The sequence below is a fragment of the Camponotus floridanus genome, unplaced genomic scaffold (genome assembly GCF_003227725.1).
Source record: "Camponotus floridanus strain SB8 unplaced genomic scaffold, Cflo_v7.5 scaffold285, whole genome shotgun sequence".
NCBI lineage: Eukaryota > Metazoa > Arthropoda > Insecta > Hymenoptera > Formicidae > Camponotus > Camponotus floridanus.
The window spans coordinates 41757-59031 of NW_020229420.1; positions in this window are offsets into that span (position 1 = coordinate 41757).

A 17275-nucleotide genomic window follows, 5' to 3' on the forward strand; every position below is an offset into this window, starting at 1 on the left:
GACAAGTTTGAAATCTTAAATGGAACCCTCTATTTTTCATTGCATATTCTTGTAGCTTATCTCGAGAGCTTTCCAAAACACTATAATTAAGTACCTTTTTATTAAGTACTTTTTGAGTTATAAAGCTTGAAATAATTTCTTAATTTTACATAAACCATAAAATATCTAGTAAACCATTCATTTTTCGATTATCTTACCTTCATACTTTTATGTACAAAATAATGAGAGGAATCAATTGGTGTAAAGAAAACATATAGTTGTTTTTAAGAAAAAATATGGAATTGTTAATTGCAAAAAACATATTTTTTCTTAGAAACAACTATGTGTTTTCTTTACACCAATTGATTCCTCTCATTATTTTGTACATAAAAGTATGAAGGTAAGATAATCGAAAAATGAATGGTTTACTAGATATTTTATGGTTTATGTAAAATTAAGAAATTATTTCAAGCCTTATAACTCAAAAAGTACTTAATAAAAAGGTACTTAATTATAGTGTTTTGGAAAGCTCTCGAGATAAGCTACAAGAATATGCAATGAAAAATAGGGGGTTCCATTTAAGATTTCAAACTTGCCCCCCTCACCGCCCAGGGGGAGGGGTGGGGAGGCTGATTTTAACGTCATTGTACGTCCCCCTCGAAATGACGAAATTTTGATTCTAACCATTTTTTCGTAGTGTGCTTATTTTTCGAGTTATTTGGCTGCCTAAGTTAAAATGGGTCACCCTGTATATATATACACAAATCGATTACTTTGAGGACTTTTTTTTCAATTAAAATAAGTTGTATACGATACGTGATTAGCTATTGATGTGTGTATTTTAATTTTATTCAATGTATGATACCTAATAATAGATATACGTAAAGATAAGTATATAGTGATTACTTTGGGGACTATAGATGTATATTGATTACTTTGGGGACTTTAGATATATATTGATTACTTTGAGGTATTTTATGTTCTGATTATAAACTTATTCTAATTGTAAGTATGATTAAAAAGAGACATATTATTTATGATACACTTGGCATATCTCTGTTCTTATGTCAATAAAGTGAATACAAGAGAATCGAAATTATGAAAGAAAATCGAAATTACACAGATTGATTTTCTGAATATAAAATACTAGTATATGTATATAGTATTATATAAAGAACTAATAATAAAAAAAGTATTTTACTTTGTTTTGCTTTGAGCGATACAACGATACATGTATAATACATATGTATTATAATACATATTTAGTTGTGTCCCAGAAATAATCATTGCATTTGAAAATTGTTCTCAAAATAATCGTTATACAGAATGTTCAAAGTCAATCGCTCCATCCGTCGTATTCAGCTAAAAACGGATTAAACCGAATAAAAAAGTCTCTATCATTTTGCAATCTTCGCAATAATAAAATTTATTTAAAAAAATTGGGCGATCCGCCCGAGTTTATGCGTGCAGTAAGAAAAAACGTTCCTGCACACAGGTGTGCATACCAATTACCGAACATCCTAAGTACGTATATAAAGATTAAGAATAAAAAAATTAATACATAAGATATATAGGGTGACCCATTTTAACTTAGGCAGCCAAATAACTCGAAAAATAAGCACACTACGAAAAAATGGTTAGAATCGAAATTTCGTCATTTCGAGGGGGACGTACAATGACGTTAAAATCAGCCCCCCCACCCCTCTCCCTGGGCGGTGAAGGGGGGCAAGTTTGAAATCTTAAATGGGAACCCCTATTTTTTATTGCATATTTCTGTAGCTTATCTCGAGAGCTTTCCAAAACACTGATAACTAAATAATTAAGTACCTTTTTATTAAGTACTTTTTGAGTTATAAGGCTTGAAATAATTTCTTAATTTTACATAAACCATAAAATATCTAGTAAACCATTCATTTTTCGATTATCTTACCTTCATATTTTTATGTACAAAATAATGAGAGGAATCAATTGGTGTAAAGAAAATACATAGTTGTTTCTAAGAAAAAATATGTAATTTGCAATTAACCTGCGCACAGGTAGCCGATTAGTATTTTTCATCCGGGATCAGCTGGTGTCATCGTGCCGAGATACCGTCGCAGAGCGACTATCATACCGTAAAGATTACCGTAAAGTCTGATACTTGTACCGTAATTGTCGGACGCCAGCTGTCGCGGATTTGTCCCTCTCAGGGGGGTTCGTGCCGACAGTCCGTATTATTGTGTATCGTTTCCGTACCGTCCATTGTACCACTTCTGTTAACATTGTTTTGTATCGATACTCCGAGCGTGACGCAGCAATTTTTGGTCGAGTATATCGCATACCGGAAGGCGGGATTTGAGCGGGTAATTTCTTCGCGGGCGTGTGTTACCAAAATTAAGAGAACGGCCCTGCAAGAATATTACCCTACGCGAAATCTCCGCAGAAAAGTATTACCGTATCACTTGTTTGAAATTTCCGTTACGCGAACGTCGAGCTATTGTTACCGAAACAAAAGGTCGTGCTACGACCGTTACATCGGGTAAACAGTTTCCGTCTACACCTCCTTGAAGATACCGTTGAATAAAGTTTTTGTTTTTCATCAAAACTTTGTCGAAATTCATTGCTAATTACCGTAAGAAAAGGGTCGATTCAAGTTATATCGAACTTATATAAAATACGTATACCGTCTATTTTGGGTTAGAATTCTGTTCATTTCTTAGTTGTCTATTGTTCTCTACCGTTAATTAATCTTGGTCGTAAACGTTACCGTCAAAATTGTATGAAATTTAGGTTCGATTTATATCGATATTTAGCACGAGGCTCACGCCTCCAGGAGTGTTCGTAAACCATCCGCGTATAATAGTCTGATCGTAAAACTCCTGTACTATCTGGTTACCGTTAATTACGTTGATTACCGCCATAAAATTAATTGGTAATTATACCGAAATTTGTCAGCGAGACGAACGCCTCGACGTGCGTTCTGAAATCGGACGTAATTCGTTCTCAAGTTTTGTCAGATATTTCGCCGCTAATGTTCACTGCTTTCTGTTACTGTAATTATTGAGAGACAAGCTATTTCCATACCGTTTTTTTCCTTTTTTTTTATTGCCGACTCAGAGTCAATATTTCAAGTAGCATCTCTGAGATTATTGTATCTGACCTTCGCATCAGCCGTTATAACGTGTCCTTTGTTTCCCGCAGTTCATAAAATAACCGTTATCTTTCGAAATTTATCTGCTTTCTTTTATTATTGTATTTTGTGGTTTGCTTTCTTATATATTTACCGATATATTTACCGATTTTATCTCCATTATATTAAATTCATTCATATTATATTAAATTCGATTATACTGTTAATTGTGTGTGTATTTTAACTTTACAATATATGTAATTATTTGTGAACAAAATAACTGAGTATTAGTCATTTCTCTCTCCTAAAGATAATCTAACGCTCTCTCCCCCTTACTGTAAATAATTCACAAAGAACTCTGCCCCTCTGCCATATACTGAGCTTACCGCTACCGTTTCGATATCGTGGCGCGGAAATACCGCGCCTGGCGCCCATATCCTATCTCCTTTTTTTTGGAGATCCTGATACCGTACGTTACCGCCATTTTAAGATACCGTTACCGCCATTTTAAGATCCCGATCCCGCCAATTATCGACCCCGCCAAACTTGCACGCTACCTCCTCGGGAGCGGCGTTCCCGAGGCGGACGACGGCGTCGCAATATATATATATATATATATATATATATATATATACTCACATACACTCACATATACTCATATACAGGGTGTCTCATTTTAATTTCCCCAGACAAATATTTCGGAAAATAATGAAAAATCGAAAAAATGTTTCATTTTTCGATTATTTTATCTTAATACTTTTATGTACAAAATAATGAAAGGAATCAATTGGTGTAAAGAAAATACATAGTTATTTTTAAGAAAAAATATGTAATTTGCAATTGACAATTACATATTTTTTCTTTGAAACAACTCTGTGTTTCCTTTACACCAATTGATTTTTCTTATTATTTTGTACATGAAAGTATTAATATAAGATAAAAAAAATGAATATTTTACGGTTTATGTAAAATTAAGAAATAATTTCAAGCCTCATAATTTGGAAAATACTAATGAAAACTAACTTAATTATAGTGTTTTGAAAAGTTCTTGAGATGAATGACAAGAATATGCAAAAATATATAGGGTGTTCCATTTAAAAAAATTGAAGTGACTTTCACGTGACCCTTAAATGACTCGTCAAGGTCAAACCAATGGCACCATCTTATATCCCCCTAGAAACCATACAACTATTGTCTGAAACATTTTTTTGACTTTTCATTATTTTCCGAAATATTTGCTTGGGGAAATTAAAATGAAACACCCTGTATATGCTATATGAGTTATATTTATTAGACACAACATCATATCACATTCACACATATCAAATAATGTTCATACACGCGCGCGCGCGCGCGCGCACGCACGCACGCACGCCCGCACGCACGCACGCACGCACGCACGCCCGCCCGCCCGCCCGCACGCACGCACGCACGCACGCAATGAGCGCTAAAAATTCTGTAACGATCGAATATCTCAAAAATAAATTTTTTTAGGAAGATGATAACTTTTAGGATTTAATAAGATATATTAGCTGATGGAGGTTATTTGATCTCAGAATGACTTTGAAAACTTTGCATCAAGATCAATATAGAAATCTTAAATGGATACCCTTATTGGATATTTTTAATGGATATCTATAATATATATTTTTTATTGCATATTCTTATAGCTAACGTAATGTTTTTAAAAAGTTATTCTATTTTAATGAAAACTTGTCGAGTTAAAAAATATCAAATTTAAGAGTATAAATTTAATATACAGGGTGAGCCATTTTAATTTATTCACCCCAATAACTTTTTTATATTTGAATGTACAACAAAATGTTTCAAATAAAAGTTGCTTGACTTCGAGGGGGACAGAAGATGGGTGGCAAAAATTTGACCTTGAATAGTCATTTGAAAGTCGTATAAAGGTTACCTTCAATTTCTTAAATGAAACCCCCTATTTTTCATTACACATTCTTGTAGCTTATCTCGAGAGCTTTCTAAAACACTATAATTAAGTACCTTTTCATTAAGTACTTTTTGAGTTATAAGGCTTGAAATAATTTTACATAAACGTTAAAATATCTAGTAAACCATTCATTTTTCGATTTCTTATCTTAATACTTTTATATACAAAATAATGAGAGGAATTGGTGTAAAGAAAATTTACAGTTGTTTTTAAGAAAAAATATGGAATTGTGAATTGCAAATTACATATTTTTTCTTAGAAACAACTATGTGTTTTCTTTACACCAATTGATTCCTCTCATTATTTTGTACATAAAAGTATCAAGGTAAGATACATTCAAATATAAAAAAGTTATTGGGGTGGATAAATTAAAATGGCTCACCCTGTATATCTCCCAATATTAAATAAGTCATAACTTTTTTTCACTTCAGAAACAATATTTATCTAAAACATTTTGTTGAATGTTTCGAACTTTCGTTTTTAATTAAGAGCCACGGTCACATCAAGTAATAGAGCAGTAACGCAGCAATAAAGCCGGATCTACAATAAACGTAGTAAGCCTTAAGCTGTAAGAAATTAACATACAATCATATTCGATTATTTCTCTCACATTTAATTGTGATTGATAAATTTCTTATAGCTTAAAGTTTACTACACTTATTGTGGATTGTAGATTCGGCTTATAAGTGAATAAAAACTATCGATTTGCTTACTGTTTACGTCTTACTGCATACATTTTTGTATGTGTCACTAGCCTAAAGCCTGTATCAGATTATGCGTTAAAGATTAAAATTGAAAATTGAAAATTGTTTGACTAATCAAGATAAAGAAATAGGTTTTTTGTTTTGATTAGTCAAATTTCAATTTTTAAGCTTCGATATTCAATGTATAGTTTAGTACAGACTTAATATGATTGATTTGAATGATATTCAATTTGTTCTTATTTTCAAGATCACCTTAAAGCTGTGTTCGTCTTGACGCTAAAAGCTGAAAAACGATGTTGAAAACGTTTGATTGACTAATCGGAACTAAGAAATTTATGCTATGATTAATATAATTTAGCATATAATAATAATTTTTAAAAACCACCCCTTGGGGGTGAAATCCAATATTTCAGAAACGGTGCACCACAAAAATATTAAACCTGTGCTGTTAGTTATGACTTGCAGAAAGACTAATTAAGCGTATATAACAATTTTTAAAAACTACCCCTTAAGGATGGAATTTAATATTTCAGAAATGGTGCACCATAAAAATATGAAACCTGTACTATTAGTTATGACTTGTAGAAAGACTAATTAAGCGTATAATAATTTTTAAAAATAAAAAAAATTATTTCTAAAAATAATTTACTAATATTTTTCTCAAAAAATAATTTACAGAAAGTACATAAAATTTGACAAAAAGATGTGAAATCCCTCTAAAAAACCTTGCGAAGATAAAAAAAGTTCATCAAGTACATAAAAAAAATTTCGCTTTGTATACAACAAAACGTTTAATTTAAAAATGTCCCTAAAAATAATTTACAAAAATTTTTCCTCAAAAATTAATTTGTAGAAAAAATATAACATGTTACAAAAAGATGTGATATCTCTCTAAAAAAACTTACAAAGGTTAAAAAAATACGCCAAGTACATAAAAATATTCTATCTTATATGCAATAAAATGTTTAATGAAAAAAGTCTTTAAAAATAATTTATAATAATTTTCCCTTACAAAATCATTTTTCAAAAATACAATACTTTAACAAATAATTATCATAAAAGAATATAAAAAAATGAAATATCAAAACTAAGTAGGAAATCAATGATTATCATTAGTCAAGTACTTAAGAGCAATTTGTAAATTTGATATAATATTTGCCATAAAATTAATTTTACATTGTAGAAATATTATACATAAATTCTCCCTAAAAAATTAAAACGCATTTTATATTTATTCAGAGAAACTTGATTTTTAAAATATTTAAAATCAACACTAAATTAGAATTAGGATTCTTTTCATTTCTAAAACATTTTTTATATAATGTATATAATTAAAAAAAAAAAACATACGCAAGTTTTAAATCGCACAATCTTTAAATCGAAATAAATTATGAAAACTTGGCGTGCTCGGATCGTAATCAAGTAGATTTAATATTTCATTGTATAATGTCTACGATTTAACATTTTTACTGGAGATATATTCGTTTATAATATAAACGATTGAATCTGAATCATTTTTTTCTACAATCAAAATTAAAAAAGTTACGAGGGTGGAACTTTTAAAATGGGACATATATATATATATATATATATATATATATATATATATATATGACAGTCCTGAAAGTAATCATTTTTTATATAAAATAATAGGATCCTAAAAGTAAACTTGTGTCCAAAGTAATCAGATTATACAAGATTTTGTCCTTATAGTAACTGATCTGCATATACATATACACGTACATATACATATATGAATAAATATAAAAAAGAAAGAAAACATAGATGGATTTTATATATCTTAATTTTTTTTCGATGCCCAAGTGCAAAAGTTAAACAAATTAAACATTAACACTTGATATGCATATGATTTTTTTGCCAAATAGGAGAGGAATTTATTTTTTATTACAACTCAATGCGATTGAACATAATTACTTATATGAACCAATTCTTAAAGTAACTAGCACCAATTGACTAATTAGAGAGCCCTGTGTTTAACTGGTTAATGTGTCCCTGTGTTTAACTAATATGTCCAATTGAACGTAATCCACTAAGTAAGTTCCCAAAGTAATCCTTGCTTATATACCTTTATTTTGGGGACAGTCCTCAAAGTAATCATTTTGTATATAAAATAATGAGGACAGTCCTCAAAAAAAAATATGGAATTGTTAATTGCAAATTACATATTTTTTCTTAGAAACAACTATGTGTTTTCTTTACACCAATTGATTCCTCTCATTATTTTTTACATAAAAGTATGAAGGTAAGATAATCGAAAAATGAATGGTTTACTAGATATTTTATGGTTTATGTAAAATTAAGAAATTATTTCAAGCCTTATAACTCAAAAAGTACTTAATAAAAAGGTACTTAATTATAGTGTTTTGGAAAGCTCTCGAGATAAGCTACAAGAATATGCAATGAAAAATAGGGAGTTCCATTTAAAAAATTGAAGGTAATCTTTATGTGACCTTCAAATGACTATCCAAGGTCATATCTAAGGTCACCGTCGGATTGCCCGGGAAAAATCCTACAACTTTTGTCTAGGTCATTTTCCTCTGTGATGCGTATTTTTCAAATTATCCAGCCGTCCCAGAACTTTTTCCCATCACTGTATATAATTTATATATATACATATTGCGACGTTTCTTCAATTCAATTTAAGTGATTCGCTACACTCCTCGAGATGTGGGAGGGGAGCGTGCGCGGGGGAGTGAAAACGCCGTAAAAAAAAATTAGCGAAATTAATGTACTCGCGCTCTGAGGAACAGGGATGGAGGACGTTCTCGCGCGAGCCGCGGCGGAGCGGAGGCCGTTTCGATATCTCGACAAGTTGGGCGCCAGATGCGGTCTTTCACGCATCAATTTTCCACGAAACATCAAAGAACGCGAAAAATAATAGCCTGCTTCGCCACGGGCCGACTAGCTCGTCTAACGGTAGAGGGGAGGGATTGTTAGAGAAAGTCAATTGATTATGCGAGACTTCACTGATTCAAAATGCGACAGACTCAACGACAGAGCGACAATCACGAGAGACTAACACTCAAATAAATTACGCGATTTTAACAAAGAAATATAACACATTTATTAGTAAAGAAATAATATAAAAGAAAAAGGTAAAAATAAACTTGAATAACAAATCAGGTTGAAAACGACGATTCATAATAAATTCGAACGAAACACGAAAGCGAAATACACAATCCAATTAATCCTGGCACGAATAATAAGACGTTATTCAAAGCAAATATCCGCTCGAAATCGACAACCAAAACGAGAGCGCTAAGACAATCCTGTTGTTTATCCATCCCGTTTTTATGGCCGGAGTTCGCTAGACTGAGCGAGACTTTTCAGAATACAAGGGATTTTCGGCACGGAAATATTCGCGGATAATATTCACTCAAAAGGGTATCGCAATTTCGACAACCAAATCGACAATTTATCGCTACGGACTTTTCCTCACAATTTCCCAGTTCGCAATACAAAACGACAGCATAATAATTCGACAGCATAAGTAACCATAGATCGAAAATACTTAATACTTTTGCGAAGACGGATCACGTATGCGACAAGCGAACGATATTTTCGATATTCGATAGCCGACGGCGATCGGAGATTTTTCTCCGTCGACGTTTCACCTCTTTCTTCCGCGCAAGCAGCTCAGATTTCACTCTCGGTACTTTGGCGATTATTTCGCACCGCGACAAATTCGACAGACACAGATTATCATTTATTACGCTCTATATATTAGACGGCGTAATAAGCGCGACAAAGACGCAAGTACTCTAACGCACACAATACAATAAAATACCATAAACGCTCATATGTACTCTTAACAATTGACGACGACATACACGCAATCAGACATAAAAAATCGCCCTGAGATAATTTACGGAATATTCCACGCGGCAACGACAGCGGTATGACAACACGGGCGGTATACGCTTTCGCGATTCTTCGCGCACGCGGTTGATATTCAGCGGTCGATAGCTACGCGTAATGAACACCCGAAACCCGGAGAGAGACGAACGTTGCCTTATCAATTTAATGCCTACGACGCGAGTGTCTGCTTTTCTTCGGTCGCTTGCCTCCGATCGCCCGAAAATTTAGAAAATATCGATGGCTCGGTACCGAGCCGGAACGATCGCGAAACCCAAAAATGGCGATGGCGGCAGAACGGCCGACCCGCGGACCGAATCGCGTATGTGGCTCACAAATAAGAAATGGGCAACCTCACCGATACTTCTCCTCGTGCTGAGGATGGTCCTCGGCCTCGTCCTCTACGGATGTCTCAGCAACGGCGACAGACACAAAGAGTTCGACAACGACACGCTAATCATGAAGCGACTTATTGCAGAGAGCGCCAGCACCAGAATGATCCCTGGATCTCACGGCCCGTGGTTGATAGCGGCGTCAATGACTGCTTGGTGGGGTGCGCAGCCCCGCGGTCAATCGGCTCGCGACACGCGAGAGATCCTGGCGCCTCGCGCCATACGCGGTGTCCTGGCGCCTCGCGCGAAAATAATTTAATTCGAATTTTCTGCTGTCGCGGGCCCCTTTACTAGGGCCCGATGGAGGCTCAGCTGTCGCGGGCCCCTTTACCAGGGCCCGATGGAAGCTCGGCTGTCGTCCTCGCCTCTGCGGGGGAGATAGCGCCGAACAGCCCTTTGCCCGGTCCTGTTAGAAAGGGGGCGAGGTTGCTTTCTTGGCATCCGGTTGCTTGATCTTCCGGGCGCTATTTCTTTCACTGTCGATCGCTGTTATGCGCCATGTCGCCGGTCGCCCGCAATCCTTCGCTGCCCTCTCGCCCTCCGAATCTTCTCCGGTGGGTTGCCCGAATTTTGCTCGTTACAAAAAATGATACATAAAATTAGTAAACGCGAAAAACATAATGATTTAGCTCGTCTCTCCGGGGATCTCGATAGTGTTCTCTCGATGTAGATTCTGGCGCGGCCGCTCGGCCCGCGCTCCGTTAAAATTATCGAGGCGGATGGACGCGCAACAGGTCGGCAACGTCACACCATATATATGTAGCGTTCTGCCATACGCCACACAGGCGTAACGGCATACAGCGCCGAGCGCCTGAACGCACGGCAACCTAGGCACGCAAACTAGCGCGCGGCAGCGCGAGCATACAGGCGCCGATCTTCGCGCAAGTGAGATCCGGCAGGGCCCGTATATAAGACCGACCGCGGAAGGCCGAAATCGAGTCTCAGCTCGCGAGTCAGCAAGAACGGATAAACTGCTCACAAGACGAACAAGCTCAAGTACTCTTTTGGAATTTTTGGAACTCCCAGTAACCGGCAGGTCTCGCAATACTGCGCCAGCGGAGCCGCATACCTCGGCCGACGTCGACGCCCCGATCACCAGGGCCCATCCGACAACAGCCGATCTACGGAGGCACCGAACCGGAGAGACGAGTTTCCTTCGAACTCCTGCCTTGGAAGCTGCACCTGATAGACCTGGAGCCATCCAGATTCACCAGGCCACTTCGACAACTTCTGGAAGTCTGGGACGTGCGCATCAGGAGGTACACATCGCCAACTGGACACTGGGCAGTACCAGGAGCCCTCTCGCGCCTCTGCCACCTTCACCACCTGGCAGATCCACCAAGGCGACGCAGACCGCAGCGACGAGCATAGTGCACCGAAGCACCCAGGTGACGCCTCTACCTCCGGCGACCACCGAACAAGGCACGCACGGACTCGGACTGGGAGACGTCAACGCAGACCGCAGCCACGCAGACCGAGCCAGCGGCAGTGGATGAAAACAACAATCGTCCTAGGAGGTCCTTAAGGTGGACATTAATAACAACCGTCCGAAACTCCAGCTCCGCTATACGAAGACCCTGCCAAGCCTATCTTACAGGGAGCGCCTGTAATTTAAACGGCCCTTTTCAGGGCCACCAATAAAATCTACAAATACAAACGGTCTTTTTCAGGGCCCATGTAAATATTGTAAATATACGTCGTTAAACTTTGATAACGTGTCATTACTCAGAGGCTTACCCTACACACTCCTGCGGCCACGTTTCTCCTGCCGAATTCGAAAACACGCGATTAAGGCGGACACACAACAAACGAATCGGCATAAACTGGTGACCAGCCGACGTTCAGGAGAGAGTGAAACATGCCGAAGAAGGAGAGCACGATCATCGTAGATGATGACGACACCAGCATTAATCGAGTGGCAATGCGCATCCCACCATTCTGGCCGGAAGATCCGGAATTATGGTTTCCACAACTCGAAGGACAATTCGCTCTAGGCGCCGTCACCAATGGCGACATAAGATACGGATATGTCTTATCCAAGTTAGAGCCGCGACAAGCAAGGGAGATAAAAGACATCATCACCTATCCCCCCTCCAGCAACAAATATGCTGCTATAAAGAGCGCACTCGTACAGCGACTGACAGATTCGCAGGAGCAGCGGATCCGATAACTGCTAGAAAAAGAGGAGCTTGGAGATAGAAAGCCGTCGCAGTTCCTCCGACACTTGTCTACGCTGGCAGGGACTACCGTATCCGAGGATTTGCTGCGAACGCTATGGTTAGGGCGTCTTCCCGCACAAACGCAAGCCATATTAGCCACCAGGAAGACAGACAAACTCCAGGACGTAGCAGAGCAGGCAGATAGGATCCACGAGGTGAACTGCAGAGCCCTCATCTTGGCAGCAGAGCATTCACCAGTATCTTCCACCAGCAGTCCGCAGAGCACGTGGGCAAGCCAGATAGAAGCAATCACACAACAAGTGGCTACCCTGACAGAACAGCTGACCAACATGGCCAAGGAGTTGCGGAAAGGACGCAGCCGAGGAAGAAGCCGGTCAAGGGGTAGACCATGCAGCAAGACTCCCGTCAAGGAGGGTCTATGCTATTATCACAGACGATTCGGAGCAGACGCTCGACGTTGTGCACAGCCGTGCACATTCGAAAAAAACGAATAGGGCACTCATTGCTGGCAGCAAATGAAATCAGCCCGACACCAAGCCGCCTATACATCACGGACAATAACACAAAGATAAAATATCTAGTGGACACTGGATCGGACGTAAGCGTCTTTCCACGATCTTCCACCAACACCAGGAGACGACCAAAAGCATACGAGCTGTTTGCGGCAAATGGCTCACCGATAATTACATACGGCTCAATCACGATCAAGCCGGACTTCAACCTGAGGAGAGCATTTCCTTGGAGGTTTATAGTAGCCGACGTGGGTCAACCTATTATCGGATCCGACTTCCTCGCGCACTACGACTTGCTACCGGACATGAGAGGGGGCAAGCTCATCGATGGAAAGACCGGATTAACAGCCGCAAGCACAAAATGCTACAAACAGGTCCTATCAATCAAAATCGTGGTAGAAGAAAGCGAGTTCCACACGCTCTTAAAGGAGTTCCCGAACATCACCAGACCGACACAAGCCAGGAAAGTGATAAAACACGGGACAGAGCATCACATACAAACGACGCCAGGCCAACCGGAAGCCTGCAGGCCAAGGAGATTAGCGCCGGACAAGCTAAAAATAGCCAGAGCAGAGTTCGACCTACTTCTCCAAGAAGGCATCATACAACCATCAAAAAGCGCATGGTCATCACCTCTTCACATGGTCCCGAAGAAAGATAACACTTGGCGGCCATGCGGAGATTACAGGCGACTAAATGCAAGGACCATTCCAGACAGATATCCGATACCACACATTGAAGACTTCGCGCAGACGCTCCACCAAAAGAAGATCTTTTCAACGATCGATTTGGTTAGAGCGTACAACCAGATTCCAGTGCGACAAGAAGACATCTCGAAGACAGCCATAACAACACCGTTTGGTCTCTTTGAATTTAGATACATGCCATTCGGACTATGCAATGCAGCACAAACATTCCAGAGATTCATCAACGAAGTTCTTCATGGCCTGGAATTCTGCTATGCGTACATAGATGACATTCTGGTGGCATCAGCGGATAAAGAACAACACGAGACGCATTTGAGACAACTATTCGCACGACTCAACGAGTACGGGGTTAGAATTAACCCAGCCAAATGCACGTTCGGATCAGACACAGTATGTTTCTGGGATACTTAGTCACAAAGGAAGGAACTCAACCCTTGCCAGAAAAGATTACCGCCATAAAAAGCTTCCCGCAACCAACGACGGTGAAGCAGCTACGACAGTTTCTTGGGATAATCAACTTCTACAGAAGGTTCATTCCAAAGGCTGCGGAAGAACAGGCAATCTTGAACGATGCTTTAAAAGGACCTAAAACAAAAGGGAAAACGCCGGTCGAGTGGAATCTGGAGCGCAAACAGGCATTCGAACAATGCAAGGAGAGCCTAGCGAGAGTAACGCTCTTAGCTCATCCGGATCCAACGGCTAGTCTCGCAGTAATGACCGACGCATCAGCAACTGCAATCGGCGCTGTGATTCAACAGAAAACGACGAACAGATGGCAACCTCTGGCATTTTTAAGCAAAAAACTGAGTACAGCACAAGTAAAATACAGCCCATACGACAGGGAATTACTAGCCATATACATCACCATCAAACACTACAGGCATATGCTAGAAGGAAGAGTATTCACCATTTTCACGGATCATAATTAATATACGCATTTAAGAAGGATCCTATGCAGAGCTCGCCAAGACAAGCGCGACATCTCGAGTTCATAGGACAATTCACGACGGACATACATAGAAGGCAAGGACAACACGATGGCCGATACATTGTCACGGGTAGAAACCGTACAAACGGCCGTAGAACTCGACACAATAGCATAAGAACAGAAGGACGACGAGGAATTACAGGAACTTCTGCAGTGCAAAGATAAACTCAAGCTAACGCAAATTCCGGTGCCCGGATCAAAAGAGTCAGCATAGTGCGACACCAACACACCGGTCGTCCGACCATACATACCTAAGAGCCTACGGAGAAACGTCTTCCAATACCTACACGGTTTATCACACCCAGGAATGAAGGCTACAGCCAAACTCATAGCGGAGAGATACGTATGGCCAGGAATCTAGCGAGACTGCAAAGAATGTGCGCGAGCGTGCAAAGAATGTGCACGAGCGTGCATCCAGTGCCAAAAAACAAAGGTGACCAGGCATAATCACACGCCGACTGGAATTTTTACGCAGCCAACGCAAAGGTTCCAGCACATCCACGTCGACATCGTCGGCCCTCTACCTATGTCCGAAGGATGCAGGTACTGCTGCACCATGGTTGACAGATTCACGCGATGGGCAGAGGCTATTCCAGTACCGAACATCACGGCAGAAACAATCGCCAGGCACATCTTCACGGACTGGCGGTTCGGCACACCAGCCCGAATTACGACGGACCAGGGCCGCCAATTCGAAGCTGAACTTTTCAAGGACCAGACTAACTGGCACTAAGCACATCCGGACAACAGCGTGCCATCCAGAAGCGAACGGAATGGTGGAGAGGTTTCATCGCCAACTGAAAGCCGCAATCAAATGCTACGAGACGGAGGCATGGACCCAAGTCCTACCCGTCGTACTACTCGGTATCAGGGCAGCCTGGAAGGAAGACGTGAACTCCACTCCAGCAGAGATGCTATACGGAGAGCCAATACGCCTTCCAGGACAGTTCTTGGACAGCAGCAATTCGCTCAGGCAAGGAGAAGAAGACACACTAGTAACAAGGTTGAGGAAGGCAATGATCCGACTTCAACCAACGGTCAAGCATCATGCCAGGAAGACCACCTTCGTCTTCAAAGATATGGAGACAGCATCACACGTATTCGTGTGACACGATGCACCAGCCGGAACTCTTCACTTGCCATACGACGGATCATTTGAAGTACTGAACCGAAGCGACAAGACGTACAAACTCCGAGTCAGAGACAAGGCTGTCAACATATCACTTGACAGATTGAAGCCAGCCTACATCTTGGATGACGGAACGCCAACCCACGAGGTGCCAAAGACGGACCCGGAAGCTACATCCAAGACGGCAAGAGCAGAACGAACAGTACGTCAACCAGTACGGTTCACAGCCAATTAGGACCAGTTCTACCACAACCAGGTGTACCCCTTAACCTAACCAGGGGTGTCCTGTGGCATTCTGCCATACGCCACACAGGCGTAACGGCGTACAGCGCCGAGCGCCTGAACGCACGGCAACCTAGGCGCGCAAACTAGCGCGCGGCAGCGCGAGCATACAGGCGCCGATCTTCGCGCAAGTGAGATCCGGCAGGACCCGTATATAAGGCCGACTGCGGAAGGCCGAAATCGAGTCTTAGCTCGCGAGTCAGCAAGAACGGATAAACTGCTCACAAGACGAACAAGCTCGAGTACTCTTTTGGAGTTTTTGGAACTCTCAATAACCGGCAGGTTTCGCGATACTGCGCCAGCGGAGCCGCATACCTCGGCCGACGTCGACGCCCCGATCACCAGGGCCCACCCGACAGCAGCCGATCTACGGAGGCGCCGAACCGGAGAGACAAGTTTCCTTCGAACTTCTGCCTGGAAGCTGCACCTGATAGACCTGGAGCCACCCAGATTCACCAGGCCTCCTCGATAACTTCTGGAAGTCTGGGACATGCACATCAGGAGGCCCTTTTCAGGGCCGTTTAAACCAATAAAATCTACAAATACAAACGGTCCTTTTCAGGGCCCATGTAAATATTGTAAATATACGTCGTTAAACTTTGATAACGTGTCATTACTCAGAGGTTCACCTACACACTCCTGCGGCCATGTTTCTCCTGCCGAATTCGAGAACACGCGATTAAGGCGGATACACAACGAACGAACCGCCATACTTATATATATAATTTATATATATATACATATATATATATATATATAAATTATATATATAAGTAACATACATATAAAATATATGTATATATGTTTTATTTAAAGATTTATTATTAACATTTATTAATTAGTCTTTATGAAGTACAAAATTTCTAAGACCAGGAAATAAAAAAATTAAATTTTTAAAAATCAATTTTATTATATTATGTTTTAGGAAAACAAAGTATATGGTATATGGAATCTTTTTTATAACATATAACATATATTATAGTATAACATATATTAATTTAATTATGATAAAGAAAAGGATATTTGATTCTGCCACACAGAAAATAACAGGTAAATAAAATTAAGTAAATCAATATCAGAACTAACAAACAATTTTATCAAATACTTTGTTCATAAATGACAAAAACATCCATTAAATTAAATGAGTTAATATCTATATGTGTATATACATACAAATATATATAAATACTTTTATCAATCTTTCTCTATCAATTTTTCTACTTTTCTCTTTTTAATCTATTCTCTTTTTTTACGAATCTTTTTCCTACCTCTTTTTTTCTCTCTTTGTTTGGTTTTCTCTTTGTCTTCTTTTTCTTTTCTCTTTTTTAAACCAGTTTCCAGCTTCTTTTATTCTAAATAAATAGCAAAAATGTTAATAATATATTTTTAATATTCTTTTATTATTTCATTTTTTTCTCTCTTTCTTTCATCTTTCTTTCTTGTATCTTTCAAAACGATCTCAT